Here is a 15,000-nt window from a genome sequence, read left to right as displayed (position 1 = left end):
TGACGATTTTATTGACAGTAGGAAAGGTTGTGAAGGTCAGAAGATATGTGGTGAGAGTCTTCACTATTTTAATTCACCACATAAGTTTCTGAAGCTGTGGAAAATCTTCAAATAGTAAGGTGAATGAATATGAAAACGTGTCACGGTACTGAAGGGGTTAAACGTTTGCAATTATGAGTCAATTTTTCATGGGTGTTCCTCCTCTGCATGAGACAGGATGCGTGTTGAACTGTTACTAAATTAACTGAAATATCCTTGTAAACGTTCCTGTTCTCTGCTGCTGAATGTCAAACGTTTGTAATTTATCAGTGCGGTTCTCGTGTGTTCTTCCTCTTCATGACAAAGGATGTGTGTTGAATTATTACTAAATTTATGAGAACATCCTTGTAAACGTCATGTGCTCTTTACTTCTGCATGTCAAACGTTTGCCATCTATCAGTGCGGTTCTCTAGGGTGCTCCTCCTCTTCATGACAAAGGATGCCTGTTGAATTATTATTTGATTCATGGAAATTATAAATCCTTGTAAATGTTTCTGCTTTGTGCTGCATGTCACGCGTTGAGAATTTATCGGTGCGGTTCTTTTGCGTGCTTCTCTTCTTAATGACGAAGGATACTTATTGAACTCTTGTAGGTTCATCCTTGTTAACTTCTACTCCTGTACGTTAAACGCCCAGATTCCTCTTTGAATTACCAGTATTTATGCAAACATTTTAATAAATCCCGATGACTCGCATAAGTTTTTTTTTCAAGCGTGCATAGTTTGTATTGAACCATTACTAAATTCAGGAACAGCCTTGAACATCTCAATACCTTCCTCTATAACCTTTTGAATAAGCGGTATCATTGCTGAGATACCGGTAGAATGACACAAACACTCTTGAATATCTCTGTCTAAAACTACAACATCCCAAACGAGAGACCTTCTTAATAAACCATCGCTAGAGTGATTCAGATGCTATTACCTGTTAAGCGTGCATTACTTATTGAGTTATTCCTACATTCATATACATACCCTTGAAAGTCTCAAAATTCTTAATAGACCATCCCTGCAAAGCCTCTAACTTCTTCTAAAACCTGTTAACCTTTTGAGTACCATGATGCATTTCCATGTTCATTGTGTTTACTATTTGGTGGTTTTATTCAGCTTCAGAAACTCATGTGGGGGATTAAAATAGAGAAGACTGTGGCCATTAATCTTCTGACCTCCATAGACTCTTCTATAATGTCAACAAAATTATCTAATCGTCCAGAAATCTCAAGGTAAAAATGTTTCTCGGTGTTGAAGGGGTTAAACTCGTGAAAATCTTACTAAACTATTCCTAGATTCATGAAAACATTTAAAACCTTCACAACTTCCACTGCAACCTGTCTAACGTCCACAACCCTCGCCAAACCTTCCCGAGACTCATAAGGAAACACTTGAACAACGCAACTTCCCTTTTAACCCATTCAGTACCATGACGCGTTTCCCTATTCATTCAGGTTACTATTTGGTGATTTTATGTGTTTAAATCCCTTCATGTGGGGATTAAAACAGTGAAGATTCTGGCTATTAATCTTGTGACCTCCATAGACCCTTGCTAATGTCAATAAAATCGTCTAATTATACAAAAAAAACTCAAGGTAGAAATGCGTTCCAGTACTGAAGGGGTTAACACTGGTGGAGAAGCACAGTAATGAACATGGAAACTTTACATTAAGAATACGATCGCTATCTTCATCCTGAGTTGCGATTTTCATTTGTTTCGCCAACCTTCGCCGCTATCACGACCATCTACTCTCTTACCTCCCCTTTCCCTTCATTCACGCGTCTACCCTATTCTCCTCCCTTCCCTCACCCCCCCCCATACCCTCTCATCCTCCCCACTAATGGCGCATTTAACACAGGATTCCTCTCGTGTTTTGCCATATCATAAACAAACCTGCCGCCAGTCGCCATTGTGTGCCTGAAATAAGAGAAGAGTCAGGAGGCGTCGCGGTGAAGGGTTGGAGGGAAATATGCTGCGCGGTGGTGCCTCCTTGTCTCTGTGAGACGGCCCGGCGCAGGAAGTGAGAGGGGGGGCGGCCACGTGCTGTGTGCCCCGCCTTCCTCCACTACTCTTGGTTACGCCGCAGCGGGTAATGTGTAATGGATAAAGGATGGTGGAGATGCGGCTTTCATGTGGCACTAATATAGGCACACGTGACGCAGACAATTAGGACAGACTCGAGCTGTGCGCGGCCAAGCGGTAGTGGAAGAAAACGGAGAGATACATGGATAACTTCTCTAGCTACGGTGATGGTCAGGGTGGGAGGCGGTCAGCGCTAGAGCGTGTGGCAAAGCGGCGATAGAAGCACAGACACACAAACCAGACTGCCTAGAGCTTATCGATAAGGAGTGACGGGTTAAAGTCAGGTAAAGTGAGAAGTAGAAAGTAACAGTGTGAGGCAGGCAGAGAGTGACAAAGTGAGGCGGGCAGAGAGTGACAGTGTGAGGCAATGGCGAGTAGGAGAACAGTATAAGAGGTATTTAGAGTAAGTATTTGACCAGTTGCACGTGGCAGGAGAGGTGGAGGTGAGGCGTTCGTTGTGGTCTGGCGGTGAATGGGGAGTGCAAGTGAAAGGTATAGATGTGTGTGTGGGGAAACAATCTGACCTACTGAACATTTAATAAAGGTGGTAAATGTGTTAGAATGTGGGAAAGTGGAAATATTTGAGTTGAAGTGTTTATACGAAGAAAAATATGTAATAGTAACTTTGCAAATACTCTTAAATGAAGGGAATGTGAAAGGGATTGGTAAATTGGTGTGTGAAAAATAAAAAGGGTGAAAGATAAGTCGTTTTGAGTGATTTAAGTATTTATTTATTATTTTATCAACTTGGCAAGCCTTCATATAAAGTAAAAAAGTAAATGCCACAATAAATAAGCAGAATTGTGAGTAGCGATGTCCTTACCCTTGCCTACTTTCTGCTCCTCATGAAATTAGTTAACATCTATTAGTATTCCTGAGTGGTAATTCACATGCACAAAGAAAGAAAACAAAACAAATGAAATAAAACGGGAAAATACAAAGAACAGGCCGATAAACACACACACACACACACACACACACACACACACACACACACACACACACACACACACACACACACACACACACACACACACACACACACACACACACACACACACAGAGGCTTTTGTGGCCAATCAACTAATAGACACAACCATAAGGCACCTCACCCTTTCCTCTCCTCCTCCTCCTCCTCCTCCTCCTCTTTACTCTCAGCTTCATTTGTACTGACACTAGGAAGACGTATGAAGGAAGAGAAGGAAGGAGGAAAGGGAAGTGGAGAGCGAGAGAGGGAGGAGGGAAAGGAGGAGAGAGAGAGGAAATAGGAGAGGGAGGGAAGCTACTCTCTACTGCCTTAGATCCCGAGAAGGCAGCGAGAGAGGGCGGAAGTGTTGTCAGGAGATGATGGAGGAGGGACGGAGGGAGAGAAGGAAGGGGAGATGGGAGAGGGGAGAGGAGGAGGGAAGGGAGGAAAGGAAAGGAGAGGAGGAACAAGGAAAATGAGCAGGCACTGTGAGAGAATGGAATGAATGATGGAATGAAAGGATTGAAGGATCACTTTGGAAGGGGAGAAAGTGAGAGAAAGAGGGAGAGGGAGAAAGAGAAAGGGAGAGAGAGAGGGAGTGATGGGGAAAGAGATGGGGTAAGTGTAGAAGAGAAGGAATAGATAGAAGGGAATAATGTTATGTCTTTGGTGTCTGTGTTCTGTCACGTTTTGTAGTTAGTTAGTGTGTATGTAGTTAAGAAAGTGAGTGAGTGAGTGAGTGAGTGAGTGAGTTAGATTAATTTGTATGTTGAGTTTTTTTGGTGAGTCATATTGTTTAGTGTCCTCAAAAAAATCTAAACGTAATATGAAATGCAGAAAAAAAAAATTGAATGTATTAATTTCTATAAAAAGAAGAAAACATTGGAAATCATTAGCTTTTATTTGTAACTTAGATGCTTGTTAGTTAGTGACAAAAAGATATTACTTCAAGGCGATGCAAAATGAAATCATACATAATCGTAAAGAAAATAATGTAAAACTTGTCATTCTGTTCACACACACACACACACACACACACACACACACACACACACACACACACACACACACACACACACACACACACACACACACACACACACACACACACACACACACACACACACACACACACACACACACGTTCACTCGATCGCGAACACTGACTGACCGGGGTGACATGGCTTGGCTTGGCTTGGCGTGGCTTTTCTGGCTGAGTGGCTAACTGACAGTATGGGTGGCTAAGATGGCTGACTGGCTAACTGGTTGACTGGCTAACTGGTTGACTGGTGAGTGGCGTCGGCGATGATATGTGACCCTCGCGGCAGAAGGAGCCTCACTCGCCCTCATGGAGCGTCGCGGGGGGACTTCCATTACAGAGATTGCTAGTCGCTGAAAATTATTTATCTCCTATGCTGACGCGGGGAGCAGCATTCCAACGGCCCGTCCTCGCGTTTTAGTTGAGTCTCCCCGAAGATTCTCCGTCTGAGGCCACTCGGTTTATGTTACGATTATGGGAGAGAAGAAGGGAGGGAGAGGGAGAGAGGGACTGGGTGTATAGTAGACTGTTTTGACTGCTTAGTGTTCTGGTTACTGCGACCACTTTTGCTACTATGGCTGTTTTCTCTCAGTGTCGTCCTATTGTTACTGTTATTGCCGGCTCCAGTGTGGCCAGGGTGACTTGTTGCTACTGCCACCACGATTACTTCCCGGCTCGTGTTGCTGATGCTACGAGTACTACTGTTGCTGCTGCTGCTGCTGCTGCTACTGCTGCTATTGGTGCTACGGTTACTGTTGGTGGTATTGTCGTTGTTGTTGTTGTTAATGTTGTTTTTGATGTTGTTGATGGTTCCCTGGCTGATGTGAGTGATCCTTAAGATGTCTGTTTTATGATTATTACAGCTGGTTTTTGTTTTTTCTAATGTTGTTAATGCTACTACTACTATTACTACTACTACTACTACTACTACTACTACTACTACTACTACTACTACTACTACTACTACTACTACTACTACTACTACTACTACTACTACTACTACTACTGTTGCTTATGGGTAAACTTCTTAGATTATAAAAAATCTGACCTGGTAGAAGAAATAAAACACCAGTTCCCTTTCGGTTCATTGAAAATTGTACACTATGCATCAAAACTTATACTCTCCTTTCACCTCTCCTTCACTAGCACCTTTCCCTCCCATCACCACACACACACACACACACACACACACACACACACACACACACACACACACACACACACACACACACACACACACACACACACACACACACACACACACACACACACACACACACACACACACACACACACACACACACACACACACACATCCTTACCCACTCACCATTCAACCACTAAACATCCCTTCTATACCAGCTCACCTGTCCCCTGACCCCGAACACACACACACACACACACACACACACACACACACACACACACACACACACACACACACACACACACACACACACACACACACACACACACACACACACACACACACACACTTCACATAACGCAGCATTCACAGGCGACTTGACCTCCTGGCAGACATAACGCGCAAAACGACGTATAATTGAGATATAATCCACCCCATTGCTGTCCGATTTACGTCCTCCACCGCCCATTCCTCCCTGCGTCGCGGCGGTGGCGGCCGTGGCGGGGCTGTTACGCGAGCCATTGGAGGTCGTTGTAGCGAAGAAAATGAGAGTTGGGGGTCTGAGGTAGTGGAGGAAGACCAGAAGAGGAGTAAGGGGACAGGGAGACACGTGGAGCAGGGGTAAGAAGGAGGGATAGAAGACTGTGAGGAAGGATTGGTAGAGAGAAAAGGAGAGGTAATGGGGAAAGTAGGAAGGGGATAAGTGAATAGAGGGATAGAGGAGAGGTACACTGGGGGTAATAGAGAGGAGTAGTAGGAGAGAGGTGGATAAGAGGGAGAAGTAGGAAGAGAAGTAGAAGACTAGGCAAGGGAGGAGAAGAAAAGAGGGTTGGACAAGAGGGGTGTAAGAAAAAGAGGAGTAAATGTACTGTCCAGAAGAACTAGGAGAGAACTATAAGAAGACTAGAGATAGAGAAGAAAGGGTGTACAAGAGGCAAGGGAGGGGAAGGAAAAGGGAGGTGGACAAGAGGCAAAAAAAAAGGGGAAAAAGTGGTGTGAGAAACAAAAGTGGTAGATGAACTGTAGAGAAACTAGAAGAAAATGAAAGAAAACTAGAGAAGAACGTTGATTTATTGAAGAACGTTTGTTGAAGAGCGTTTTTTGATTAATTTATTGAAGAACGTTTATTGATTAATTTATTGAAGAACGTTGACTGAAGAACGTTTACTAAAGAACGTTTATTCAACAGAAGGGAAAGATGAACTGTACAGAGGATCTAGAACGAAACCATAAAGGAAGACTGTACATACAAGAGGCAAGGAATGGGAAGTGAAGAGGGGTGGACGAAGAGGCAAGGAAGGGGAAAGAGGGAGGTATGGAAAAAGAGGAATAAATGAGGTGTACGGAGGAACTAGAAGAAAAACTATAGGAAGACAATAGAAGGAAGGATAACTAGAGATGAATATGAAGTGGAGACAAAGAGGCAAGGCAAGGAAGGGGAGGACTATGAGGTGGGCAAAGAGGCAAGGCAAGGAAGGGGAAGGAAGGGCGAATATAAGGTGGACAAAGAGGCAAGGCAAAGAGGGAGAAGGAAGGGAAGGAATATGGGATGGACAAAGAGGCAAGGCGAGGATGGGGAAGGAATATGGGATAGACAAAGAGGGAAGGCAAGGCAGGGGGAAGGAAAGAGTGCTGTAGGTTGGAGAGAACGAGTATAATTGGTTATTTAGGAGATGTGCTGAGGGTCAACGAGACGTGTTAGTAATGGGCGAGGGTTTACTGGAGTAGCGGGGGAGGGGGGGGAGGAGAGGGCATTGGTGGTGTGTTTCAGGGGCTCACTTCGCTAGTTTTCCGTCCCGTTGAGCTGTGTAGTGGGGAGAGGAGAAAGGGACGACGGGGTAGGTGGCGGAGGGGGGAAGGGGAGGGAGGCGTTGTTGTGGAGGGCATGTGTGTGTGTGTGTGTGTGTGTGTGTGTGTGTGTGTGTGTGTGTGTGTGTGTGTGTGTGTGTGTGTGTGTGTGTGTGTGAAACCGACTGATTCACTTATTTGTTTATTCATTTATTTTTTCACAGACTGACTCTCTCTCTCTCTCTCTCTCTCTCTCTCTCTCTCTCTCTCTCTCTCTCTCTCTCTCTCTCTCTCTCTCTCTCTCTCTCTCTCTCTCTCTCTCTCTCTCTCTCTCTCTCTCTCTCTCTCTCTCTCTCTCTCTCTCTCTCTCTCTCTCTCTCTCTCTCTCACGATCACGAGTTCAGATCGTGATCATGAACATGGTGAAAGTACACACACACACACACACACACACACACACACACACACACACACACACACACACACACACAGAGAGAGAGAGAGAGAGAGAGAGAGAGAGAGAGAGAGAGAGAGAGAGAGATCAAAGGGGGTGAGAAATGGGATTGAGATATACAAAGGGATAAAGACTTGAAACGAAGATGTGAATTGCAGAGAAATGTGAAAGAGAGAGAGAGAGAGAGAGAGAGAGAGTGAGAGAGGGACAGAGAGAATGTGTATATAAATAAAAGATAAATACAGATAAATGAGGGAGAGAGGGAAGAGGCGGCAAGTTATGGAGAAAGGGAAATAGATGAGAGGACAGATATATAAAGGGGAGCGAAGAGATGGACTAAAGATAACCACGTGAACTCCGCCAAGATGAAATTAACAGAATCGTCACACGGGGAAATGGAAGAGGTTGTGCATCACTTCTGCCGTGTTAGAGAGAGAGAGAGAGAGAGAGAGAGAGAGAGAGAGAGAGGAAAGAAGTAAATAGGATAACTTTAGGAGGAGGTGATGGAAAAAAGGATGAGAGAGAGAGAGAGAGAGAGAGAGAGAGAGAGAGAGAGAGAGAGAGAGAGTTAGGGAAGGACAGAGACATAGGTGTGTTTTGCTTCTTTATTTCACCGCTGGAATTGTAATTAATGGCAGTAATCATCAGTAAAAGAGTCGCCCCCGGGTGGGCTCGAACCACCAACCTTTCGGTTAACAGCCGAACGCGCTAACCAATTGTGCCACGGAGGCTTGAAAGCACAGAGGAATATTTGTATTCTTGTTTTTATTTTTCATCTGTTTTTGTTTGTAATTTTTTGAGGAAGTGAAATGTAAATGTTGAAAATGCAGAAAAAGAGAGAGAGAAAGAGGAAGAGTACCAGTCAGTCAGCCAGACAGATAGATTCACACAACAAAGCACACACACACACACACACACACACACACACACACACACACACACACACACACACACACACACACACACACACACACACACACACACTTTCGTACTCACTCGTCTGTCATACGCGTAATGAAAGACAGCGTGAAAAGAAACACCTCTTCCCTCCTCCTCCTACTCCTCCTCTTCCTCCTCCTCCTCCTCCTCCTCCTCCTCCTCCTTCTCCCACCAAGAGAGAGTTATCACCCTCCCCACCGCAATCAGGAAACCCTAACCAAGCATTAGCTGGTACACCGCCGCGTGCTGGTGTGACGCGCTGTGACTAAGCGTGACGTAGGTGTGACCAGGCTGGGCGACGTGGCGCTTCTAGTACAGGAAGGAATATGTTTGTGTAGCCCTTCAGTACCATGACGCATTTAAACATTTATTCTCCTTACTATTTGGTGATTATATACAGCTTCAGAAACTTATGTAGGGGGTTAAAATAGTGAAGACTGTGGCCATTAATCTTTTGACTTCCATAGAGCGTTTTTAATGTTAATAAAATGGTCTAATTGTACACAAATCTTGGATAAAACATGTGTCCCAGTACTGAAGGGGTTAGAATAGTAAAGATTGTGGCTATTAATTTTCTGACCTCCATAGACCCTTCCTATACTGTCAATAAAATGGTCTGAATCGTACACAAATCTCAAGGTAAAAATGTGTCCCAGTACTGAAGGGGTTAAGATGAATGATACAACATAAAATTATTGTTTTTTTTATTCATTTATCTATTTATTTATATTTTTTTTAGGTAATGAACTTTAGTTTCGTATGTTAACGCAAGGGAAAGTGGTTGTTGTCTATCGTAGCTCATCAAACCTTTCAATACTGGGACATATTTTTACCTTGAGATTTGTGTACGATTAAACCATTTTATTGACATTAGAAAGGGTCTATCGAGGTCAGAAGATTAATGGCCACAGTCTTTACTATCTTAATCCCTTCAGTACTGGGACATGGAGGTCAGAAGAATAATGGCCACAGTCTTCACTATTGTAATCCTCACATAAGTTTCTGAAGCTGTATAAAATCATGAAATAGTAAGAAGAGTGAATAAGGAAGTGTGTCATGGTACTGAAGGGGTTAATGATATACAGTTTCAAGACATTTGTCCCTCTTTATCACTTGACTCATTGACCTGCAAGGGGACTGGCAATCAAGTGGACCTTTTTGTCAAATTTTTGTTGCCCTTGGTCAGTTTCCCCTCTTGCAATAAAAGAAGTAATATTTTTCCTATTTAGGTAAATGAAGAAAATCGCTGTTTTATAAGTGGCGATTAATAAGGTAATGCATTGTGGTCCAAACATTTTCATCTGTTTTTTCCTTTATTACCTTCTCCCACCACCCATCCCGCCGCGGCCCGCCCTTGTAGTACGTAGGTTAGTCGCAAAAAACTGACACTAAGGCCGGGTGCGCTAGACACTCTTTTTGTAATCAGTGGCTGTAACGAAAAGTGGCAGATATTTTATTGTAGAGGCCAATGACCACAAAAATGTCTCGTGTGCACCCGGCATTACACTGAGACGCCCAAGACATGATTGACCCCCAGAGCAACAGTAAGTAAGTCAGTCAGTCAGTCAGTAAGTCAGTAAATGTTTATTGCCATTATATTACAAACATTATATATACAATAAGAGGTTTCGGCTCAGTCTGTCACGTCGAAGCTTCCCGACAGACATTTTCTTCTCTTCTTTTTTTTTTTTTTTGGTTGCATTGCGAAAACAAACCCTCAAGCATAGAAATAATTACCACTACTAGTATAGGATAATCATAACCATACTACTACTACTACTACTACTACTACTACTACTACTACTACTACTACTACTACTACTACTACTACTACTACTACTACTACTACTACTACTACTACTACTACTACTACTACTACTACTACTCCCTTCGGCACCACAACCAATCCCTCAACACCAAAATACGTAATAGAAGTAATAAAATAGGATCTTCTTTTACTTCCTTTTCCTAGATCCATTAAGAGAGTGGTGGTGGTGGTGGTGGTGGTGGTGGTGGTGGTATAATACATAATGGTGGTGACGCAACAGTTGTCGGTCATTATTTTCCTCCCTTAATCCCCATTGACCAATGTTCCCTGGAGAGGAGGAGGAGGAGGAGGAGGAGGAGGAGGAGGAGGAGGAGGAGGAGGAAGGGTGGTAGTGGTTGGATGGTGAACACACACACACACACACACACACACACACACACACACACACACACACACACACACACACACACACACACTTTCATAGTCCATTATTCTTGAGAAACCAGCCTGGCCTTGCCCTTCACACTGTTGCCAAATCTCTCCCACACTCTCTACCACCCTCACTTCCCTCCTCACCTCCCACTCATCCTCCCTCCTTCCTCCTTCCTCCCCTACCACACCTGCCTCCCTCCCCATCCTCACTCCTCTTCTCCCTTCCCTCGCATCCTCCGTCGCTCCTTCTCCCCCCACCCTCTCTCTCTTCACCCTCACCTTCATCCCGGCCTCCTCCTCCACCCCTCCCCGCCTCACCTGTGGACTCGCTGACCCTCAGGTAATAAGGCCAAAAGGAAGGTGACGAGGGTAAAAGTTGAATTTATTTACATTTTATGCTTGTGCAGTTTTATTTTTTTTTTCTATTTTATTTATGTATTTGTGTATTGTAATTTATTTCAGATAGTTTGGCCATGGTTGTTGTTTGGTGTTTTATGTGTTAAGCTCTTTAGTACTGGGACACATTTTTACCTTGAGTTTTGGGAATGATTAGACCATTTTGTTGACATTAGGAAGGGTCTATGGAGGTTAGAATATTAATAGCCACAGTCTTCACTCTTCTAATCCTCCCACATGAGTTTCTGAAGCTGTGTAAAGTCACAAAATAGTAAGCAGAATGAATATGTTAAGCTCTTCAGTACTGGGTTAACTTCATTTTACCTTGAGTTTTGGGAATGATTAGACCATTTTGTTGACATTAGGAAGGGTCTATGGAGGTTAGAATATTAATAGCCACAGTCTTCACTCTTCTAATCCTCCCACATGAGTTTCTGAAGCTGTGACACTTGCAGACTTTTTACTTGACTTGCTATTTATAGACTTTTTACTTGACTTGCTATACGAATACTGTCATGGTTATATTTCCGTTCCTGATGACCTTTTTGACACTCGCAGAGGAAGAGAAAGAGAAAGGAACAATTTGATCAGCAGAATGAATATGGAAACGCGTCATTGTACTGAAGTTTGAAGAGTTTGTTCGTCTTTTTTGTGAATATTGGTTGTGCGAGTATTGGTGGTTGTCTGTCTACATTGTTATTCGTTGTCTTAGTAAACTATTTCTATTCCCTTGTTCGTTATAGTAGAAGAAAAACAAATATTAGCCTTAGTTTCCGTAGCATATCTTGTTCGTCTGTTCACCAGTGGATCTTCATTATCAATTAAGTGGCCCCTTTTTTTTATATATAATTTTTCGTTGTCCTTGACCAGTTTACCGTCTTACACACACACACACACACACACACACACACACACACACACACACACACACACACACACACACACACACACACACACACACACACACACACACACACACACACACACACACACACACACACACACACACACACACCATAACACCACAAATAAAACCTATGAAACCAAACTAAACCAAACTAGCCAATACTACAACCCAATCCACGCCAACACAACCTAACCAGCACTGTGACCCGGAGAGACGTGGCAGCGTGGACAATGAGGTACAGGTAAACACAGCTTAGCGCCTCGGGGACTCTTAACACCTCAGACAAAAGAGGGTGGGGAGGCGCAGCGGGGTACAACCAGCTTCCAGGCGACACACACACCTGGAACTCCTACTAACCCAGCTTCTTGTTGCAATTTCCAGGCGTTGTGGGTTGGGTTGGAGAGTGCAGGGTGAGGATTGGTGAGTGTAATGTGGTGGTGAGTGGTTGGGGTGTGTCTAAGGTGTGTTTCGGGGGTGTTATATGTGGGGTGCCTCAGGGTGAAGTTTTAGGGAGGCTCAGTTGGGTGTCCGCTGATATACCACGCTATGATGGACCACACTCCCTCCCTCCTTCTCTTCTTCCTTCTCTCCCTCCCTCCCTTTCTTTCCTATCCACCTGCCTGCCTTCCCTTTCTCCTTTCCTTGCCTCCTCTCTTCTTCTTTCCTCTTCCTTCCTTTCACATATCGTCTTTCTCTCTCCTTTCTTCTCTTTTCTTGTCCTTTCTTTCTCTTCCGTTTCGTGTTTCTTGTCTTTTTCTTCCCTCTCCTTCTCTCCTCGTTCTTCTCTCTCTCCTTCCATTTCTTTTCTTCTCTAATCCTTCCTTCTCTCTTTTCTTTTCTTCTAGATTTTTTTTCTCGGTTTTCCTTCTTGTCCTTCCTACTTTTCTTCTTCCTTCTCTTTACGTCATTCTTTCCTTATTTTCGCCTCTTCCTTCTTCCTCATTTTTCTTCTTTTTCTCTTGCTCCGCCTTTTTCGTCTCCTATTGTCTTATCTGTTCCTCTCTCTTCTCTCTCTCTCTCTCTCTCTCTCTCTCTCTCTCTCTCTCTCTCTCTCTCTCTCTCTCGTTTCTTCCTTGTTTCTCCTTCTTCTGGTCGTTGTACTCTTTTTTCTTTCCTTTCCTCCTTCATTTGCATTGTTTTTGCCGTTATCTCCTCCTCCATCTCCTCCTCCTCCTCCTCCTCCTCCTCCTCCTCCTCCTCCTCCTCCTCCTCCTCCTCCTCCTCCTCCAATCTGTCCTTTTCACCTTTATCCTTGTCTGTCTTTTCATTTTACCTTCCATTCTTATTTCTTTCTCTATTTTACCTTATTCAGTCCCCTCCTTACCACCACCACCACCACCACCACCACCACCACCACCACCACCACCACCACCACCACCACCACTACTCATCCCACCTGCTCCTGTCCCTCGGTTCACCTCTCGAAGCTTACCTGGAGGACATAACAGGTCTCTTCCTACCTGCCGGGCTCCCACCTGCGCCTCACCTTGCTTGCCTTGACTTTGTGTCTGGGTGCTTATTGAGGTGGTGGTGGTGGTGGTGGTGGTGGTAGTGATGGTGGTGGTGGTGGTGGAGAGAGAGGCTAATAAGGAAGGATGGTGCAAAAATGTATATAAGTAAATGAAATAGAGGAGGAGGAGGAGGAGGAGGAGGAGGAGGAGGAGGAGGAGGAGGAGGAGGGAGGAGGAACAAGGAGAGGAGTGTGTGTGTGTGTGTGTGTGTGTGTGTGTGTGTGTGTGTGTGTGTGTGTGTGTGTGTGTGCATGTGTGCGTGCGTGCGTGTGTGTTTTGTTTTTCTATTTCTGTATCTGTTTTTGTCGATTTTCTCTCTCTCTCTCTCTCTCTCTCTCTCTCTCTCTCTCTCTCTCTCTCTCTCTCTCTCTCTCTCTCTCTCTCTCTCTCTCTCTCTCTCTCTCTCTCTCTCTCTCTCTCTCTCTAAGTTAATCCACTCTAAAATGTATACGAACTAGTACACACACACACACACACACACACACACACACACACACACACACACACACACACACACACACACACACACACACACACACACACACACACACACACACACACACACACACACACACACACACACGTCAACAATACATATGTCGGGTGAAAAATTTTACGTGTATCTTTTATTTGCCTGACCATTGATTGATTCCTCGCTCTCAGAGGCTGACTGTTGACTGGGTGCTGACGGATTGCATGGCGGGGTAGAGAGAGAGAGAGAAAGGGGAGACAGAGAAAGAGAGAGGAAGACACAAAAAAAAACATATGTCCCTTCATTTCTCCCTTCCACCCTTCCTCTTATTCCTCCCTCCGTTTCCTCCCTCTTATCCTTATCATTTTTTTCCTGTCCCTCTCCTCACCCTCGCATTCTCGCTCTCGCCATGGCTCTCTCGCTCGCTCGCCGCCTTCCAACGCCTGAGCGGACATGGATAATGGAATATATAGATAGAAAAAGTGGGCTGCAAACAGGACACTGCAATAAAGATTAGTCTCCTCCTTTTCCCTCCCTCAATAGGCGCATTATTGCAACATACGCGTGTGCCGAGGCCGCTTAAAGGGTCTCCGGTTCACCTTTTGTCTCCATCGGTGTATTATGTGTGGCGGTCACGGAGAGAGGGAACGTGGAGAGAGAGGGAGGGTGGGTTGGGTTGGGTTGGGTTGGAAGAGAGAGAGAAGAGAGAGGGAGAGGGAGAGGGAGAGGGTGTGATTTTTTGAGGGAAGTTTTAAGAAAGATGTGGTTTTGTTTTGTTGTTTTTGGGGTATTTCTCTCTCTCTCTCTCTCTCTCTCTCTCTCTCTCTCTCTCTCTCTCTCTCTCTCTCTCTCTCTCTCTCTCTCTCTCTCTTTGTTTTCGTGTATTTTTCATATTTTCTTTTATTCTCTCTGCTTTTGTTTATTTATATTAATCCCTTTTGGCGCATTTTTTTTCATTTTTTTTCATCATTTTTTCAAAGTTTTGTTTTGTATTTTTGTGTATATTGTTTTGCTTTCATGCCTTGTTCCTTGTTTGTTTTTTTATTTATTTTTTATTATTTGTTCCTC

At 44.1% G+C, this 15,000-nt stretch overlaps 1 protein-coding gene and 1 non-coding gene across 2 annotated transcripts in view; one reads left to right on the top strand and one right to left on the bottom strand.

Annotated features, from left to right (window-relative positions):
* LOC123499902 (DNA-directed RNA polymerase II subunit RPB1-like) overlaps nucleotides 1–15,000 on the top strand; it is an 84,563-nt gene that overhangs the window by 35,881 nt on the left and 33,682 nt on the right. The gene's annotated exons all lie outside the window — the stretch shown is intronic.
* Nucleotides 8,165–8,238, bottom strand: Trnan-guu. The gene has a single exon. It is a non-coding gene; the product is annotated as a tRNA-Asn (tRNA).

Source organism: Portunus trituberculatus, chromosome 50 (assembly GCF_017591435.1).
Source record: "Portunus trituberculatus isolate SZX2019 chromosome 50, ASM1759143v1, whole genome shotgun sequence".
Taxonomy (NCBI): Eukaryota; Metazoa; Arthropoda; class Malacostraca; order Decapoda; family Portunidae; genus Portunus; species Portunus trituberculatus.
Note: the sequence above shows the minus strand (reverse complement) of the source record. Positions and strands in the feature narration are given on the sequence as shown.